General features: G+C 38.9%; 1 non-coding gene across 1 annotated transcript; it reads right to left on the minus strand.

Annotated features, from left to right (window-relative positions):
* Nucleotides 1-7,068: 7,068 nt before the first annotated feature.
* LOC148774986 (small nucleolar RNA SNORD28) lies at nt 7,069-7,137 on the minus strand. Its single transcript, XR_016035268.1, has one exon. It is a non-coding gene; the product is annotated as a small nucleolar RNA SNORD28 (small nucleolar RNA).
* Between the last annotated feature and the right edge of the window lie 578 nt (nt 7,138-7,715).

Below are 7,715 nucleotides of genomic sequence, written 5' to 3' on the forward strand. Positions count from 1 at the left end.
GTGAACACCCAGTGATCTCCCTTAGGATGGACTGGTTGGATCTCCTTGCAGTCCAATGGACTCTCAAGAGTCTACTCCAGCACCACAGTTCAAAAGCATCAATTCTTCAGCGATCAGCTTTCTTCACAGTCCAACTCTTACATCCATATTCAGTCAAGTATTACTTTGAAAATGTCCCTTCTCTTTTCCTTGAAAATGACAGCAACAACAAAACAACCCTAGGGCATAGGTTTAGCCAGAGGATCCCTAGGAGGGTTTGGAAACCTAGTAACTGGAGGGTTCCCAAGAGACAAATTTGGAAGTCATAGAATTGGAAGACATAATTCAGTCAAGGATACTGAATCAGTTACCAGGTACTGTATTTGTACTGTATTTGTGTTGTATCAGCTAACTCTCCTCTTGCTCAAAATCAGTGTTTTAGATGATGGAAGGTCAACAACTCAGGTTTCTGTGATCTACACAGAAGACTAAGGACAGGTGAGCAGAGTCAGGCTTGCCTTAATTGTCTTCTCACTTTGTAACCCATATGATCCCTAAATTTTCTAGAGTAAACATGTCCTTTACAGATTCATCAACAAAGGGCCCAGAATGTCTAGCTAAACCCCTGCCACAGGGGCTGCAGGCACAGAAGGAGCACTGTGGTTCTGAACTTGAGATTAGGCACCAGGTGACTTACTTGTAATACGTGTGTGTGTGTCTGTGTGTAGGATCAGTCATGTCCCACTCTCTGTGGCCTCATGGAATGTAGCCCAGCAGTTTCTTCTGTCCATGGAATTTTCCAGGCAAGAATACTGGAGTGGGTTGCCAATTCCTACACCAAGGGATCTTTCCAACCTAAGGATCAATATTGCTCTTTATTTTGAACACAGTAATCAATCTGGGCCTCAGGTTCCTCATCATCAAAAGGGTATAAGATCAACTCCATACACACCTCCAAGGATTCCATAAAGTGAGACAGTCATAAAGCTAAGTGCTTGAAAGATTACAATATATAATTCAAACAAAAATGATTTCAATCACTGTGATTATTTATAAATGATGAATTTAGCCCATGTTCTATGTGGGGGCCAACTTCTTTGGTAGAATGAAGTTTAGGAAGTAAAAACAAAGGGGAAAACAGTCTCACTGAAGTACATTTAATGATATGCACACAGTGAAAATGAAAGAATTTTTAAAAGAGAAGAAAGACATCCTGGGTATTTGTAATGACAGTGAAAGTTTTAGGAGAAGGAGGAAGAAAGTGGTTTTTGTAAAAAAAAAAAAAAACTTTTGCTTTTTCTGTAATGTGTTCAGTTCAGTTCAGTCGCTCAGTCGTGTCCGACTCTTTGCAACCCCATGAATCACAGCACGTCAGGCCTCCCTGTCCATCACCAACTCCCAGAGTTCACTCAAACTCATGTCCATCGAGTCGGTGATGCCATCCAGCCATCTCATTCTCTGTCGTCCCCTTCTCCTCCCACCCTCAATCCTTCCCAGCATCAGACTCTTTTCCAGTGAGTCAACTTGTCGCATGAGGTGGCCAAAGTATTGGAGTCTCAGCTTTAGCATCAGTCCTTCCAATGAATACCTTCTGCCAAAACATACTTGCTCTCCCTTTAGCAACTCAAGCATTGTTTAGGGTAGAAGTGACTGACCTTTAAGTTGAATTTCCATAACTCCAAAAGAAACTTTTGTTGCTTTCTAAGCCAAAATAAAAATTCAGTCTTTATCCTTATTACATTCTCCAGGGAAATTTCAGCTCCTCAGTATAGCCCTTGGGACATACTGCTGAAAGGCTATTTGGCTGCTAGAGAGAAAGAGCTCAAAGTTCCCCCGAGATGCCACTATAACTGCTCATTTCAGATACTTATAGGCAGAATGTTTTCACTCTTAAAATAATTTTTCTGAGACATGTTTTCCAAAGAGATTGCTAATATTAAAATTCTATATCATAGATTACTCACTAAATAAGAGGTTAGCCTCATAACAAACCAGGAAGATTGTAAAATGTTTTATGAATACCTAAGGCTTCTGTCACGAACAAGAAAATGATAATACGCAAGGGACAATGTGTTCCAAAGCCATCAGGAAGAATTGTGTTCCATTTAAGTTCTGCCATGGTTACTTCTCTATTCTGTTTTCCCTTAACATTTGTGAAATTAGTCAATGCTATATTATTTTACTTTTACACTTACCTTTGGAAGTGATTATTTAAAAATCCATGAAAACTTTTCTTCCTTAAAGGCAAAATTGCACGTCATTCAGTATGCCTTTAGCACTTGATAAACACTTATAAATACATACTAATATGAATCACATGATAATTACAATTTTCACAAGTGTAATTTTATATCAGCAATCTCATATGCCTAATTACATACAAACTCTTATCAATGACTTTTTCAAACAGCAGGTTGTTTGTATTTCATTTGTAAATAAAAAGTAAATATCTTAAAAAAGGTTTTCCCATCTATGTCAAAAAAGGTAAGCTAAGTGTTTTTTTGTTTCATGTAGTCTTTTGTACTTTACAGCAATTAAATGATATTTCTTCATGTTATGGTGGTTTCAAGTCTCTAAAAATATTTTTTCTTTATAAGTCTTAGCAACTTTTGTTTGGAGGCTTTGGCATTTTATTTTGGAGACAATATCCAAAGAATAGCAAGGAGAGATAAGAAAGCCTTCCTCAGTGATCAATGAAAAGAAATAGAAGAAAACAACAGAATAGGAAAAACAAGAGATCTCTTCAAGAAAATTAGAGATACCAAGGGAACATTTCATGCAAGGATGGGCTCAATAAAGGACAGAAATGGTGTGGACCTAACAGAAGCAGAAGATATGAAGATGAGGTGGCAGGAATACACAGAAGAACTGTACAAAAAAGATCTTCACGACCAAGATAATCACAATGGTGTGATCACTGACCTAGAGCCAGACATCTTGGAATGTGAAGTCAAGTGGGCCTTAGAAAGCATCACTACAAACAAAGCTAGTGGCGGTGATGGAATTCCAGCTGAGCTATTTCAAATCCTGAAACATGATGCTGTGAAAGTGCTACACTCAGTATGCCAGGAAATTTGGAAAACTCAGCAGTGGCCACAGGACTGGAAAAGGTCAGCCTTCATTCCAATCCCAAAGAAAGGGAATGCCAAAGAATGCTCAAACTACCTCACAATTGCACTCATCTCACACGCTAGTAAAGTCATGCTCAAGATTCTCCAAGCCAGGCTTCAGCAGTATGTGAACCATGAACTTCCAGATGTTCAAGCTGGTTTTAGAAAAGGCAGAGGAACCACAGATCAAATTGCCAACATCCACTGGATCATGGAAAAAGCAAGAGAGTTCCATGTCTTAGTTATTGAAAATAGTGCTGAAGTGAACATTGGGGTGAAGTCTTAACATTTTTGTTGTTGTTCAGTCACTAAGTCATGTTCGATTCTGTGACCCCTGGACTACAGCACGCTAGACTCTTCTGTCCTCCACTATCTGCCTGAGCTTGCTCCAATTCATGTCCATTGGGTCAGCGATGCTATCTAACCATCTTATCCTCTGCCACCCTCTTCTCCTTTTGCCTTCAATCTTTCCCAGCATCAGGTCTTATTTTTTATTTTAATTATATTCCTTTGATATCTTGTAAATAGGTATATTGAACCAGAATGTTTCAGCTTTAATTTTTCTTGGGCTCAATATGTTATCTATATACATAACTTACAAATGAGTTAAGAGCATTCTTATTTCTTCAACACCATTTTCAAATCGTGTTTGTTCAAACTTGAAAAGACAAATCACTAAATCTCTACTCAACAGATATTTAAGCAAGTTTTTCCTTACCATTTCATTTAGTCAGTCCTACTCTTCACTTGTCCTTCTGCCAAATTAAAAAAAAAAACTTAAACATTTATTTCACAATTAGAAATATGCGTTTCCTTCTAAGTCACTACTAGAAATCATAAATTTTAATAATATCTAACAAAGACACTTTTAAGGTGATGGCCCATGTTTCAAAACTGGTTTAATTCAATTTTCGTGACTTTTGAATACCCACAGAATAAGAAATACCCACAGAATACCCACAGATAAGAAATAGCAAAATGTTACAAAGAGTGCATGCTCAAATTATCACTGCCTTTTCCATTATATTTTCTAGCATAGTTCACATTTCAGGATCATTTGTCACCAAACTTCCTGCTAGCTTCCAAAATGCCAGTTCCCAGAGAGCCTGTACTTCGCAGAGAATAATCACAGTTGTTTCCCATTGCATTTAATAAGATCCTTTCTCAATATAATGAGTCCTCTCTTCCCCATCCCAATTTTCTACCCCTTAATTTTAGTTTATGCACATTTAGAGATTGTTTTGCTTATTCTCTAGACCCTTCTCTTGGGCAAATGCTTTTTCCCTTACCTAGAAGTTTTATGTTGACTTCTTCTAGTAGTTATGTAAATGCTTTCATGTGCAAATTCTGCATTGTCTTAGTTTCAATTTTAGGAGCCTCTTAAAGATGTTCATCTACAGATCTAACCAAGCATTTCTTTCTTACATAGCAGAATCACTCGATATTTCTTTGCATCTATTTATTTTCAGATTGGTCTTTCTCCACAGGGAAGGGGAGAGTGAACGTGGTTGGAGTAAGGAAGCGAGGGATGGAGGACTGGGAAGGGGAGGCAGAAGGGAAGGAAGGAGAGGAGAGCAGAACAAACTGGTGAATTCATTGCTTCCTCTGAGTCTATTACTTACCAGAAGGACCCCCTGTCCAAAACTTCTTAAGACTAAGGGAAGGCAAGATATTGGGGGAAGCATTTGAAAAATGGTGACTGCAATGTCAGTGTTAGTCTAACAGAGAGTTACATAAAGAAGGTAATTATAAAAAGACCAGATGTTATATATGCTCAGTTCTTCACACTTTTAGAGGGTTTCTCTCCCTCTCTCACCCAAGGCCCAGCTCTGACTCAGGCAAATATCCTGGTTCATATCTGATCAACTGTTAGCATTTGTCTCTAATGTTTTCATTTTCTCTCTCCTTTATATTAAAACTCAAAACCCAGCTCTAAAACAACCTTACACTGAATTTTCCTAGTCATTAATCTATGTCTTCACAGCATAATTTTGAATAACAACCACATAAATTCACATTATTTTTCTCTTGGATTGTTAAAATAAAGCTGGTCATCAATGGATATAGCTATTTTCAGAAGCTATAACAGGAAAATTAAACTGGAGTGGTTCTGTAGAGGGGAAAGAGTAAAATCTGTCTGGGGCTGAAGAACTGAAAATCAGCTTGGACTGAAAAATGAAAAAGAAGTCCTGCAGGTTGAGAGCAGCAGACACAGAGAAAACCAGCTCTTCACAGGAAACATTGTTTCTTCCAAGGTCATGTAGCTATGAAATATCATCATGACCCTTCTTTGTGTGACCACTGCCTTGTCACTTATAATGCCTGCAGCCCTGCTTTGCTATCCTCGCCCATCTATTTGGATTCTTTACCACTGACTCACCCGGGAAGCCCCCATCTATTACTGGGGATACTCAATTACTGTGCCACCCTCGCCTCATGCTGAGTAGCTTCAGTCCTCCTACTCTTTGGGACCCTATGGGCTATAACTCACCAGGGTCCTCTTTTTATGGGGATTGTCCAGGCAAGAATACTGGAGGGATTGCCCGTTCCCTCCTCCAGGGGATCTTCCCCACCCAGGGATTGAACCCGCATGTTTTACATCTCCTGCATTGGCAGGCGGGTTCTTTACCACTAGCGCCACCTGGGTTTTTCCTAATCCTGCGGCAGGAAGAGCATCCGACCCAGAACAGGTCTCCCTTTCCCTGGAGAGCTTCCTCAGAATCCTTCAGCAGGAACTGAAACCTCACCATAAATAGTACCCTCCTCCCCTCTGTGGGGGCTTCCCAGGTGGCACTAGTGGTAAAGAATCCCCTGCCAATGCGAGAGATGTAAGTGATGAGGGTTTGATCCCTGGGTGGGGAAAATCCCCTGGAAGAGAGCATGGCAATCCCCGCCAGTATTCTTGCCTGGAGAATCCCACGGACAGAGGAACCTGGTGGGCTATGGTCCATGGGGTCACAAAGAATTGGACACGACTGAAGCGACTTAGCACGCATGCATGGCCCCCTGTGGAGAGCACCATTCATGGTTCCTCTGCACTATACTCTGATGCTTCCAAGCCAATAAATACCATTTTGTCAAACTACAGGTTTGAGAGTCTAGACTGGGTGGTTGAGCTTTAATAGATGTCAAGTAGAAGTTGGAGAATTTAACTGATTTCCTTGGATATTTGGAGTTTTAAAATAAGATTTCCCAAATGCCAGAAGTTGTTTGGGTGGTATATAAGTTATGAGGGAAAAATGTCTTTGAAAAATTCCTTTGAGACATAATGAAATAGTATCTGAGTGAGGATTCATGATTTCATCTAAAGCTGACAACTTTCAATAATAAAAATTTCTTTACAATGATAAAGACATAACTTTTCTGAAAGACATGACAGTTTGGCTAAGAAGGAATAAATTTCCATCAAGTGTTTAATTTTTAACAAGTCCAATGAACTCTGGGATTTCTCTTCTCTATCAAACCTTGGATCTCCTTGGCAAGTACCCAGTATAAATATTTACTTCCCTTCACTCTTCAAACAGGTACTGTAGGGTATGTACACCAGTAGTTTTTGATTCAGAAGATTACTACAGGTATGGCCTATGTCTGAAACACCTTCTTCAGTTTTATGCATTGCAGCTTCAGAATACATTTTGTATCTGAGGAGAAATATCCTTTCCCACCATCCTCATCCTTTTTCAGAATAGTCTAAATTGTTTATACTTTTTATTCTACCAAATACATTTTGTTAAAATGTTATTCTATTCCAAAAGAAAATTATATTAAATGTTCCCCATTGTAACTTTATGTAAAATAGCATCAAACTTTAAATTAATTCTGAAGCAACTGAATTTATAGACTCAGGATTCAGTATGCTTCTTTTTCAAGTACTATTTCTCAGTAAAATTTCTTTTACAGATGTGTACCTAATATTTTTATTATTTTAAATGATTTATTATTTTTCTTTATTCAAAAATTTTTTTTCACTAGCAGAAACTGCCTTTAAAACTCTAAAATGCTATTAACTGTGGTACCTCACAGATGATCAATGTATCAATTGCTCAACTCATTATTTTTCTTTAATATAAATAATACTCATGACAGGAAAATTTAGAAAATGCAATATATATGTATATATACACCCACCATATAGATACCATATATATACATATACTTTATACACGTCTATAGGAAATGGCAACCCACTCCAGTACTCTTGCCTGGAAAATCCCATGGGAGGAGCCTGGTCCATGGGGTCGCAAAGAGTCAGACACAACTGAGCGACTTCACTTCACTTCACTTCTTCATATACCATATATCTATTTATATATAGATATAAGCACTCCCCAGATAACTCAGTTGATAAAGAATATACCTTCAATGCAGGAGACCCTGGTTCTATTCCTGGATCAGAAAGCTCCACTGGAGAAGGGATAGTCTACCAACTCCAGTACTCTTGGGCTTCCCTTGTGACTCGGCTGGTAAAGAATCTGTCTTCAATGCAGGAGACCTGGGTTCAGTCCCCGGGTTGAGAAGATCCCCTGGAGAAGGGAAAGGCTACCCACTCCAGTATTCTGGCCTGGAGAATTCCATGGACTGTCTAGTCCATGGAGTCACAAAGAATTGGACACGACTGAGCAACTT

Source organism: Moschus berezovskii, chromosome 18 (genome assembly GCF_049115385.1).
Source record: "Moschus berezovskii isolate FMDL1 chromosome 18, NW_MosBer_1.0, whole genome shotgun sequence".
Classification (NCBI taxonomy): Eukaryota; Metazoa; Chordata; class Mammalia; order Artiodactyla; family Moschidae; genus Moschus; species Moschus berezovskii.